At 33.4% G+C, this 13,611-nt stretch overlaps 1 long non-coding RNA gene across 34 annotated transcripts in view; it reads right to left on the bottom strand.

Annotated features, from left to right (window-relative positions):
- LOC135690308 (uncharacterized) overlaps nucleotides 1–13,611 on the bottom strand; it is a 69,305-nt gene that overhangs the window by 43,477 nt on the left and 12,217 nt on the right. For 21 of the 34 annotated variants that reach the window (XR_016144259.1, XR_016144291.1, XR_016144321.1 and 18 more), the window contains 6 exons: nucleotides 9,015–9,068; nucleotides 8,490–8,572; nucleotides 7,933–8,057; nucleotides 1,448–1,501; nucleotides 923–1,005; nucleotides 366–490 (listed from right to left, as the gene is read on the bottom strand). This is a non-coding gene — a long non-coding RNA (uncharacterized LOC135690308). Of the gene's footprint in view, nucleotides 1–365; nucleotides 491–922; nucleotides 1,006–1,447; nucleotides 1,502–1,862; nucleotides 1,944–2,301; nucleotides 2,400–7,932; nucleotides 8,058–8,489; nucleotides 8,573–9,014; nucleotides 9,069–9,443; nucleotides 9,512–9,869; nucleotides 9,968–13,611 lie in introns of all 34 variants that reach the window. The other 13 variants (XR_016144287.1, XR_016144437.1, XR_016144448.1 and 10 more) reach the window with 11 other exon arrangements.

The following is a 13,611-nucleotide window of genomic DNA, read 5'->3' as shown; positions in this document are numbered from 1 at the left end:
CTTATCATTGAATGTAGATCTTTTTAAAGAAAAGCCTATTTCTTATCCGATTTAAGTAGACAGCGAGTCACTTAAATACCCAACATCAAATGTAGAAAATTGATGTAAATATGTTCAGTTCCATTCTTCTTTGTAAATTGTATTGCTATCTTTCTTTATTTTACAATTTTCTGTTGCAAGAATATATGTAGTACACCTGAACAACTGTTCACCATCAGATAATTTTAGACTGCTTTTTTGTAACCTGAAATCTTTGAATTATTGCCTTTTTCACACGTCGGCCTCGGGTGGAATATTGAGCATAATAAACACGATATGAATATATTCAAATAACTGTTTAGAAAGTGCGATTGAAACAAACTCACCTACTCCTTGTGCCTTTAGCAGTTTTCTCCTGGAATGCTGCAATGAATGTATTCTGCTCAATAGCTTTTTCGGCATTGGAATGTCATGTCTCTGAGTTCCAAAGAATCATATTTTTCATATCGATCTAGCAAATTATTATTATACCATTTAAGTTGTGGATAAACAAATGTGAGAACAATTTTGAAAATAATTTGAAATGTCTAAACGGCTTAGTTCTGAACAAAAAAAGAGTCTCAAATTCAGTTTACTTTTCATATCTCAATGTTTTGTATCCGCAGTATCTTGTTTTTACTTTGTTAAAGTTGTTGTATCTTGATCACCACGATTCAGGGGTTGAAGAGGAATTTTTTACCTCTTCTATCTATCATCATTTCATCTCCTTTAAACCAAATGACTTTTTTTAAATTTTGAATGTCCGTTGTTTGATCGTCTATCTTATTTTTGAATATTCCTCAAAGTACCTACGTTCAAAGGAAATTAATCGAAAATTTTCATGCACTCAAAATGTTATAGAAAAATGATACAAAAGATAAAATCTTGAATTTTTGAAACGTACCTTTTTCGACTCTTCAGCTAAACAGCATTTATCTCCATTTAATTATCGTCTGTTGGCTCTTTAGCTTCGTTGGCAACAGGAATCTGAAATGCAGTTTTATAAATTACGACCATCTAGACACAACAAAGTTTAGAGATTTATTGAGATAAAGGAAAATTCATTAGTAATATTAATAATAATATGTATAAAGTGTCTTGATCTTATGTTTAGAGGTTATTTATGGTGAGGCTTGTTTCATATTTCATCTCGCATTGTTTAGAAATCCTCTCTCACAAAATGAAACACAATACTGGATTATTTTTTAAATGTTTGCTACATTCCTCTTTGTTTCTTCGAAGGAAAAGTCAGGAAATATCTAGATTTAGGTATGCCGACGTGATAGCCACTAATTACATACAACAAACGTAAAATACTAGATAACTAGCTGCTTACATGTCCCAAGACAATGTTAAATACTTGATTTATATTCTCTTTATTTTTGGCCTCTTGTTAAAGTAATCATAACAATAAATTCATATAACTCACTGCCCTTTTGCCTTTTTGCAGCAGTCTCCAGTCAACTCGCCACGGTGTCCAGCTCTATGGTATGCATGAATAAGAAGTTATTTCAAGCAATTAAATCTGTTGGCAAATCTGCTTTACATGGTGGAAAAATATTGCAATTAAAGTTGGTCCAATCCGGAGATTAACAAGTTGAATTTTTTCTCCTAGCTCTAATTATATTAAACAGAAATATTTCTACTTTCACAGCAACATTAAGATCACGAATAAATATCACTTTTAATAATATATCTGTCCAGGTTTCATTGGAAAATATTCTATCAAGTACTATGCAAAAGCGTTTACTTTCCGTTAGAATTCTGCAATTTAAAGATCTCTGTTTGAATTTCAACCATAAATGATCATAATCTGATGTATTATAATATATATAAAAAAATACCCATAAAGATTACCACTTGAGTTGGTTACATTACCACATCTTGAGTTGAAGGCTCTTGGCAGCCAATGCTTAAAAAGAACTCTTAAAAAAAGTTAGATTTATTGTTCTTTGAAAACTGTTGTCAATGGGTACTTAGGCAGAAATTTATAGCTAGACTAATATTTTCTTCAATTTTTTACTTTATCAAGTTAACTTCAAAATTGCTGCTGCTTTGAATCGAAAAATAATTTATAGTTTTCAGATATATAGTCAGATATATAATTTGACTATTATCAGCATTCAATGCCTCTTTATCAAGAACTTTTCACCAATCAACATTTCAAGAATTTATGCAAATTTTTAAATAAAAAAAAGTTAAATGAAATAGTCCTTTTTTCCCACCATCAAACAAATGTTGACCAAACATGGCTCTTTAACCAAGAACAAAGTATAAACTCACCTTTTTCACTACAGGGATAGAGCATTCAACAGTTTGAAAACCCCGGTGTTGTATTCAATTAGCGTATTTTGACAAAAAAAAGCACCTTTAAGATGGACCTTAAACCAAGAGATATTTATGACTTTTAATAAAGAGAAGCCAGGACCATTAGTCAGTTTCAACAGCCATATTTTCTTTTCACCACACATGGTTCGACCAAACGCAACTCTTTTCACTGTCAGTAGATTGACCCAACACAATTCGTTCAAGATGGAACTTTACCGAAGAATTATTGAATGTTTTTCTTTGAGCACAAGCAAGGAACATTTATCAATTTAACCGACCATGTCGTCTTTTTGCCGTAAGTCGTGCGACAACAAAGATTCATTAAAGATGGACCTTTAACATAGAATCATTTGAGGTATTCTATAAACACAAGAAAGAACATTTATCAGTTTAACCATCCATGTTTTCTTTCCACCGCACATATTTGGACCAAACGAAACACAGTTAAGATGGACCTTTAACAAAGAATCATTTGAGGTATTCTATAAACACAAGAAAGACCATTTATCAGTTTAACCATCCATGTTTTCTTTCCACAGCACATATTTGGACCAAACGAAACACAGTTAAGATGGACCTTTAACAAAGAATCATTTGAGGTTTTCCATAAACACAAGAAAGAACCATTTATCAGTTTGACCAACCATGTTTTCTTTTTGTCGTGAGTAGTTCCATCATACGCAACTCATTAAAGATGGACTTTCAACAAAGAATCATTTCAGGCTTTTTAAAAATACAAGATTAACAATTTATCAGTTTAGCTGTTAAAATGTCAAAACCAAGAGTTTACAGCAAGATAATTTTGTTACAACAACAAGTCCATCGTAAACTTTCAAGCAATAGTCAGAATTCAATAAGAATCAACCATTCAAAGGAGAAAACGATGAGAAACAAAGATAGCCATCTGTAAAACTCTGACAAAATAAATCAACGGACAATAGAAAGCAACAGCGAATGAGATTACGTACAATACCAAGATAAGCCCTCTCTAGAACAACATAGATTAAACCAGCTCTTCATGCTCTTTAACATAGTCATATACGATTAGAGTCTTGTCTAGATAGCCAAGAATATCTTAGATTGGTAAACAAGCTGTTTATATTCCTAACGAGGAAGCCGCACAAAAGATCACCAGAAAAAGTTTAGTTTACAGCATTACAGTTAAGATGGACCTTTAACGAAGAATCATTTGAGGTATTCTATAAACACGAGAAAGGACTATTTATCAGTCTAAGCAGCCATGTTTTCTTTCCACCGCAGTTATTTGGACAAAACGCAACACAGTTAAGATGGACCTTTAACGAAAAATCATTTAAGGTATTCTATAAACACGAGAAAGACCATTTATCAGTTTAATCAGCCATGTTTTCTATCCACCGCACATATTTCGACCAAACGCAACACAGCTAAGATGGACCTTTAACGGAGAATCATTTGAGTTATTCTATAAACACAAGAAAGACCATTTATCAGTCTAACCATCCATGTTTTCTTTCCACCGCACATATTTCGACCAAACGCAACACAGCTAAGTTGGACCTTTAACGAAGAATCATTTGAGGTATTCTATAAACACAAGAAACGACCATTTATCAGTTTAGCCGACCATGTTTTCTTTCCACAGCACATATTTCGACCAAACACAACACAGTTAAGATGGACCTTTAACGGAGAATCATTTGAGTTATTCTATAAACACAAGAAAGACCATTTATCAGTCTAACCATCCATGTTTTCTTTTTGCCGTAAGTCGTTCGAAAACATAGATTCATTTAAGATGGACCTTTAACGAAGAATCATTTGAGGTATTCTATAAACACAAGAAAGACCATTTATCAGTTTAACGAGCCATGTTTTCTTTCCACCGCACATATTTGGACCAAACGAAACACAGTTAAGATGGACCTATAACGAAGAATCATTTAAGGATTTCCATAAACAGAAGAAAGGACCTTTTATCAATTTAACCAACCATGTCGTCCTTTTGCCCTAAGTCCTTCGAAAACATAGATTCATTTAAGATGGACCTTTAACGAAGAATCATTTTAGGTATTCTATAAACACAAGAAAGACCATTTATCAGTCTAACCATCCATGTTTTCTTTCCACCGCACATATTTCGACCAAACGCAACACAGCTAAGTTGGACCTTTAACGAAGAATCATTTGAGGTATTCTATAAACACAAGAAACGACCATTTATCAGTTTAGTCGACCATGTTTTCTTTCCACAGCACATATTTCGACCAAACACAACACAGTTAAGATGGACCTTTAACGGAGAATCATTTGAGTTATTCTATAAACACAAGAAAGACCATTTATCAGTCTAACCATCCATGTTTTCTTTTTGCCGTAAGTCGTTCGAAAACATAGATTCATTTAAGATGGACCTTTAACGAAGAATCATTTGAGGTATTCTATAAACACAAGAAAGACCATTTATCAGTTTAACGAGCCATGTTTTCTTTCCACCGCACATATTTGGACCAAACGAAACACAGTTAAGATGGACCTATAACGAAGAATCATTTAAGGTTTTCCATAAACAGAAGAAAGGACCTTTTATCAATTTAACCAACCATGTCGTCCTTTTGCCCTAAGTCCTTCGAAAACATAGATTCATTTAAGATGGACCTTTAACGAAGAATCATTTTAGGTATTCTATAAACACAAGAAAGACCATTTATCAGTTTAACCAGCCATGTTTTCTTTCCACCGCACATATTTCGACCAAACGCAACACAGTTAAGATGGATCTTTAACGAAGAATCGTTTGAGTTATTCTATAAACACAAGAAAGACCATTTATCAGTTTAATCAGCCATGTTTTCTTTCCACCGCACATATTTGGACCAAACGAAACACAGTTAAGATGGACCTATAACGAAGAATCGTTTAAGGTTTTCCATAAACAGAAGAAAGGACCTTTTATCAATTTAACCAACCATGTCGTCCTTTTGCCCTAAGTCGTTCGAAAACATAGATTCATTTAAGATGGACCTTTAACGAAGAATCATTTTAGGTATTCTATAAACACAAGAAAGACCATTTATCAGTTTAACCAGCCATGTTTTCTTTCCACCGCACATATTTCGACCAAACGCAACACAGTTAAGATGGATCTTTAACGAAGAATCGTTTGAGTTATTCTATAAACACAAGAAAGACCATTTATCAGTTTAATCAGCCATGTTTTCTTTCCACCGCACATATTTCGACCAAACGCAACACAGTTAAGATGGACCTTTAATGAAGAATCATTTGAGGTATTCCATAAACACAGGAAAGACCATTTATCAGTTAAACGAGCCATGTTTTTTTTCCACCGCACATATTTGGACCAAACGAAACACAGTTAAGATGGACCTTTAATGAAGAATAATTTAAGGTTTTCCATAAACACGAGAAAGGACCATTTATCAGTTCAGCCGACCATGTTTTCTTTTTGCTGTAAGTCGTTCGAAAGCAAAGATTCATTTAAGATGGACCTTTAACGGAGAATCATTTGAGGTATTCTTTAAACACAAGAAAGACCATTTATCAGTCTAACCATCCATGTTTTCTTTTTGCCGTAAGTCGTTCGAAAACAAAGATTCATTTAAGATGGACCTTTAACGAAGAATCATTTGAGGTATTCTTTAAACACAAGAAAGACCATTTATCAGTTTAACGAGCCATGTTTTCTTTCCACCGCACATATTTGGACCAAACGCAACACTGTTAAGATCGATCTTTGACGAAGAATCATTCAAGGTTTTCTTTAAGGACAATGAAGGACCATTCATTAGTTTTACCAGCCTTTTTTTCCTTCCACCGCACGTATTTGGACTATAAGCAACACATTAAAGGTGGACATTAAACAAAGAACCATTTCAGTCTTTTAAGAAATTTATGAATGAACCATTTATCAGTTTAAGCAGCTATTTTTTTCTTTTCTTCGTAAGTACAGTACAAACGCGCATAAAACAACCTAAGTTTTTATCAGGCAGCCTGAATAGGTTCCTAATTAACAGGCTGCTATTCTAAATTTCAGTCTAAAAGTTTCTTAACAAGTCTCTTATACGTACAGGACTTGCATACATTAACAATGTTTTCCACCGCAAAAATTCTAATGGACACACTTGAACCAGCTTTTTTATGTTAAATTTCAACCAATCTAATGAATTTGTCCTGTGAGACTGTCCAAGTAGCATACAACATACCATAACCTGGTTTACTCTAAAAACCATTTCATCTTTTATATATTTAAGAACCCTCCCAATCTTCAGCCTCTTGGAGTTTCTTAATTATGGGGATTTGAAGGTTAAATTGCAGCCTCAATGTTCTTATAAAAACAGGTTCTTCTATGCGGGTTTCTACTGTAGTTCGATTAAATACTATTCAACTAAGATGGACCTTCAACGAAGAATCATTTTAGGTTTTCCATAAACACAAGAACGAACCATTTATCAGTTTGACCAACCATGTTTTCTTTTTGCCGTGAGTAATTCGACCATACGAAACTCATTAAAGATGGATCTTCAACAAAGAATCATTTCAGGCTTTTTAAAAATACAAGAAATGACCATTTATCTGTTTAGTTGTTAAAATGTCAAAACCAAGAGTTTACAGCAAGATAAATTTGTTACAACAACAAGTCCATCGTAAACTTCCAAGCAATAGTCAGAATTCAATAAGAATCAGCCTTTCAAAGGAGAAAAAGATGAGAAAGAAAGATAGCCATCTGTAACACTGACAAAATAAATCAACGGCCAATAGAAAGCAACAGCGAATGAGATTAAGAAAAATACCAAGAGAAGCCCTCTCTAACACAACATAGATTCAAACAGCTCTTGCTGCTCTTTAACATGATCATATACGATCATAGCATTGTCTAGATAGCCAGGAATATCTTAGATTGGTAAACAAGCTGTTTATCTTCCTCATGAGGAAGCCGCACAAAAGATCCCCAGAACAAGCTTAGTTGACAGCATTAATTGTACGTGCAAAAGTTCAAAACTCTTCAATGTGACAAACATGCTGGCCAAAACGACGTCGATAAATACGATGAAAACGACCAACTCGAACTCAAAACGACAATGACGACAATGATTTTTTGATACACCCTCTCCTCTGCTTTCGTAGAATGGAAACGAGTTAAAATTCAAGCGCGCTGTTAAATAGCCAATAAAATGAGACTCCTCGAAGCACCAGCGTTTTGAATTCATTCGCATATTTTCTTATCATTGAATGTAGATCTTTTTAAAGAAAAGCCTATTTCTTATCCGATTTAAGTAGACAGCGAGTCACTTAAATACCCAACATCAAATGTAGAAAATTGATGTAAATATGTTCAGTTCCATTCTTCTTTGTAAATTGTATTGCTATCTTTCTTTATTTTACAATTTTCTGTTGCAAGAATATATGTAGTACACCTGAACAACTGTTCACCATCAGATAATTTTAGACTGCTTTTTTGTAACCTGAAATCTTTGAATTATTGCCTTTTTCACACGTCGGCCTCGGGTGGAATATTGAGCATAATAAACACGATATGAATATATTCAAATAACTGTTTAGAAAGTGCGATTGAAACAAACTCACCTACTCCTTGTGCCTTTAGCAGTTTTCTCCTGGAATGCTGCAATGAATGTATTCTGCTCAATAGCTTTTTCGGCATTGGAATGTCATGTCTCTGAGTTCCAAAGAATCATATTTTTCATATCGATCTAGCAAATTATTATTATACCATTTAAGTTGTGGATAAACAAATGTGAGAACAATTTTGAAAATAATTTGAAATGTCTAAACGGCTTAGTTCTGAACAAAAAAAGAGTCTCAAATTCAGTTTACTTTTCATATCTCAATGTTTTGTATCCGCAGTATCTTGTTTTTACTTTGTTAAAGTTGTTGTATCTTGATCACCACGATTCAGGGGTTGAAGAGGAATTTTTTACCTCTTCTATCTATCATCATTTCATCTCCTTTAAACCAAATGACTTTTTTTAAATTTTGAATGTCCGTTGTTTGATCGTCTATCTTATTTTTGAATATTCCTCAAAGTACCTACGTTCAAAGGAAATTAATCGAAAATTTTCATGCACTCAAAATGTTATAGAAAAATGATACAAAAGATAAAATCTTGAATTTTTGAAACGTACCTTTTTCGACTCTTCAGCTAAACAGCATTTATCTCCATTTAATTATCGTCTGTTGGCTCTTTAGCTTCGTTGGCAACAGGAATCTGAAATGCAGTTTTATAAATTACGACCATCTAGACACAACAAAGTTTAGAGATTTATTGAGATAAAGGAAAATTCATTAGTAATATTAATAATAATATGTATAAAGTGTCTTGAACTTATGTTTAGAGGTTATTTATGGTGAGGCTTGTTTCATATTTCATCTCGCATTGTTTAGAAATCCTCTCTCACAAAATGAAACACAATACTGGATTATTTTTTAAATGTTTGCTACATTCCTCTTTGTTTCTTCGAAGGAAACGTCAGGAAATATCTAGATTTAGTTATGCCGACGTGATAGCCACTAATTACATACAACAAACGTAAAATACTAGATAACTAGCTGCTTACATGTCCCAAGACAATGTTAAATACTTGATTTATATTCTCTTTATTTTTGGCCTCTTGTTAAAGTAATCATAACAATAAATTCATATAACTCACTGCCCTTTTGCCTTTTTGCAGCAGTCTCCAGTCAACTCGCCACGGTGTCCAGCTCTATGGTATGCATGAATAAGAAGTTATTTCAAGCAATTAAATCTGTTGGCAAATCTGCTTTACATGGTGGAAAAATATTGCAATTAAAGTTCTTCTAGATCTGGAGATTAACAAGTTGAATTTTTTCTCCTAGCTCTAATTTTATTAAACAGAAATATTTCTACTTTCACAGCAACATTAAGATCACGAATAAATATCACTTTTAATAATATATCTGTCCAGGTTTCATTGGAAAATATTCTATCAAGTACTATGCAAAAGCGTTTACTTTCCGTTAGAATTCTGCAATTTAAAGATCTCTGTTTGAATTTCAACCATAAATGATCATAATCTAATGTATTATAATATATATAAAAAAATACCCATAAAGATTACCACTTGAGTTGGTTACATTACCACATCTTGAGTTAAAGGCTCTTGGCAGCCAATGCTTAAAAAGAACTCTTAAAAAAAGTTAGATTTATTGTTTTTTGAAAACTGTTGTCAATGGGTACTTAGGCAGAAATTTATAGCTAGACTAATATTTTCTTCAATTTTTTACTTTATCAAGTTAACTTCAAAATTGCTGCTGCTTTGAATAGAAAAATAATTTATAGTTTTCAGATATATAGTCAGATATATAATTTGACTATTATCAGCATTCAATGCCTCTTTATCAAGAACTTTTCACCAATCAACATTTCAAGAATTTATGCAAATTTTTAAATAAAAAAAAGTTAAATGAAATAGTCCTTTTTTCCCACCATCAAACAAATGTTGACCAAACATGGCTCTTTAACCAAGAACAAAGTATAAACTCACCTTTTTCACTACAGGGATAGAGCATTCAACAGTTTGAAAACCCCGGTGTTGTATTCAATTAGCGTATTTTGACAAAAAACAGCACCTTTAAGATGGACCTTAAACCAAGAGATATTTATGACTTTTAATAAAGAGAAGCCAGGACCATTAGTCAGTTTCAACAGCCATATTTTCTTTTCACCACACATGGTTCGACCAAACGCAACTCTTTTCACTGTCAGTAGATTGACCAAACACAATTCGTTCAAGATGGAACTTTACCGAAGAATTATTGAATGTTTTTCTTTGAGCACAAGCAAGGAACATTTATCAATTTAACCGACCATGTCGTCTTTTTGCCGTAAGTCGTGCGACAACAAAGATTCATTAAAGATGGACCTTTAACATAGAATCATTTGAGGTATTCTATAAACACAAGAAAGAACATTTATCAGTTTAACCATCCATGTTTTCTTTCCATCGCACATATTTGGACCCAACGAAACACAGTTAAGATGGACCTTTAACAAAGAATCATTTGAGGTATTCTATAAACACAAGAAAGACCATTTATCAGTTTAACCATCCATGTTTTCTTTCCACCGCACATATTTGGACCAAACGAAACACAGTTAAGATGGACCTTTAACAAAGAATCATTTGAGGTTTTCCATAAACACAAGAAAGAACCATTTATCAGTTTGACCAACCATGTTTTCTTTTTGTCGTGAGTAGTTCCATCATACGCAACTCATTAAAGATGGACTTTCAACAAAGAATCATTTCAGGCTTTTTAAAAATACAAGAATTAACAATTTATCAGTTTAGCTGTTAAAATGTCAAAACCAAGAGTTTACAGCAAGATAATTTTGTTAGAACAACAAGTCCATCGTAAACTTTCAAGCAATAGTCAGAATTCAATAAGAATCAACCATTCAAAGGAGAAAACGATGAGAAACAAAGATAGCCATCTGTAAAACTCTGACAAAATATATCAACGGCCAATAGAAAGCAACAGCGAATGAGATTAAGTACAATACCAAGATAAGCCCTCTCTAGCACAACATAGATTAAAACAGCTCTTGATGCTCTTTAACATAGTCATATACGATTAGAGTCTTGTCTAGATAGCCAAGAATATCTTAGATTGGTAAACAAGCTGTTTATATTCCTCAGGAGGAAGCCGCACAAAAGATCACCAGAAAAAGTTTAGTTTACAGCATTACAGTAAAGATGGACCTTTAACGAAGAATCATTTGAGGTATTCTATAAACACAAGAAAGACCATTTATCAGTTTAATCAGCCATGTTTTCTTTCCACCGCACATATTTGGAGCAAACGCAACACAATTAAGATGGACCTTTAACGAAGAATCATTTGAGGTATTCTATAAACACAAGAAAGACCATTTATCAGTTTAATCAGCCATGTTTTCTTTCCACAGCACATATTTCGACCATACGCAACACAGTTAAGATGGACCTTTAACGAAGAATCATTTGAGGTTTTCTTTAAGGACAATGAAGGACCATTCATTAGTTTTACCAGCCTTTTTTTCCTTCCACCGCACGTATTTGGACTATAAGCAACACATTAGAGGTGGACATTAAACAAAGAACCATTTCAGTCTTTTAAGAAATTCATGAATGAACCATTTATCAGTTTAAGCAGCTATTGTTTTCTTTTCTTCGTAAGTACAGTACAAACGCGCATAAAACAACCTAAGTTTTTATCAGGCAGCCTGAATAGGTTCCTAATTTTACAGGCTGCTATTCTTAATTTCAGTCTAAAAGTTTCTTAACAAGTCTCTTATACGTACAGGACTTGCATACATTAACAATGTTTTCCACCGCAAAAATTCTAATGGACACACTTGAACCAGCTTTTTATGTTAAATTTCAACCAATCTAATGAATTTGTCCTGTGAGACTGCCCAAGTAGCATACAACATACCATAACCTGGTTTACTCTAAAAACCATTTCATCTTTTATATATTTAAGAACCCTCCCAATCTTCAGCCTCTTGGAGTTTCTTAATTATGGGGATTTGAAGGTTAAATTGCAGCCTCAATGTTCTTATAAAAACAGGTTCTTTTATGCGGGTTTCTACTGTAGTTCGATTAAATACTATTCAACTAAGATGGACCTTCAACGAAGAATCATTTTAGGTTTTCCATAAATACAAGAAAGAACCATTTATCAGTTTGACCAACCATGTTTTCTTTTTGCCGTGAGTAATTCGACCATACGAAACTCATTAAAGATGGACTTTCAACAAAGAATCACTTCAGGCTTTTTAAAAATGCAAGAATTAACCATTTATCAGTTTAGCTGTTAAAATGTGAAAACCAAGAGTTTACAGCAAGATAAATTTGTTACAACAACAAGTCCAACGTAAACTTTCAAGCAATAGTCAGAATTCAATAAGAATCAGCCTTTCAAAGGAGAAAAAGATGAGAAAGAAAGATAGCCATCTGTAACACTGACAAAATAAATCAACGGCCAATAGAAAGCAACAGCGAAAGAGATTAAGAAAAATACCAAGAGAAGCCCTCTCTAACACAACATAGATTAAAACAGCTCTTGATGCTCTTTAACATAGTCATATACAATTAGAGTCTTGTCTAGATAGCCAAGAATATCTTAGATTGGTAAACAAGCTGTTTATATTCCTCACGAGGAAGCCGCACAAAAGATCACCAGAAAAAGTTTAGTTTACAGCATTACAGTAAAGATGGACCTTTAACGAAGAATCATTTGAGGTATTCTATAAACACAAGAAAGACCATTTATCAGTTTAATCAGCCATGTTTTCTTTCCACAGCACATATTTCGACCATACGCAACACAGTTAAGATGGACCTTTAACGAAGAATCATTTGAGGTATTCTATAAACACAGGAAAGACCATTTATCAGTTAAACGAGCCATGTTTTCTTTACACCGCACATATTTGGACCAAACGAAACACAGTTAAGATGGATCTTTAATGAAGAATAATTTAAGTTTTTCCATAAACACGAGAAAGGACCATTTATCAGTTCAGCCGACCATGTTTTCTTTTTGCCGTAAGTCGTTCGAAAACAAAGATTCATTTAAGATGGACCTTTAACGAAGAATCATTCGAGGTATTCTTTAAACACAAGAAAGACCATTTATCAGTTTAACGAGCCATGTTTTCTTTCCACCGCACATATTTGGACCAAACGAAACACAGTTAAGATGGACCTATAACGAAGAATCATTTAAGGTTTTCCATAAACAGAAGAAAGGACCTTTTATCAATTTAACCAACCATGTCGTCCTTTTGCCCTAAGTCGTTCGAAAACATAGATTCATTTAAGAAGGACCTTTAACGAAGAATCATTTTAGGTATTCTATAAACACAAGAAAGACCATTTATCAGTTTAACCAGCCATGTTTTCTTTCCACCGCACATATTTCCACCAAACGCAACACAGTTAAGATGGATCTTTAACGAAGAATCGTTTGAGTTATTCTATAAACACAAGAAAGACCATTTATCAGTTTAATCAGCCATGTTTTCTTTCCACCGCACATATTTGGACCAAACGAAACACAGTTAAGATGGACCTATAACGAAGAATCGTTTAAGGTTTTCCATAAACAGAAGAAAGGACCTTTTATCAATTTAACCAACCATGTCGTCCTTTTGCCCTAAGTCGTTCGAAAACATAGATTCATTTAAGATGGACCTTTAACGAAGAATCATTTTAGGTATTCTATAAACACAAGAAAGAC

Source organism: Rhopilema esculentum, chromosome 1 (assembly GCF_057945365.1).
Source record: "Rhopilema esculentum isolate cy_ngs chromosome 1, ASM5794536v1, whole genome shotgun sequence".
In the NCBI taxonomy this organism is placed as follows: Eukaryota; Metazoa; Cnidaria; class Scyphozoa; order Rhizostomeae; family Rhizostomatidae; genus Rhopilema; species Rhopilema esculentum.
The sequence above is the reverse complement of the archived record's forward strand: the minus strand, read 5'-3'. Positions and strand labels throughout refer to the sequence as shown.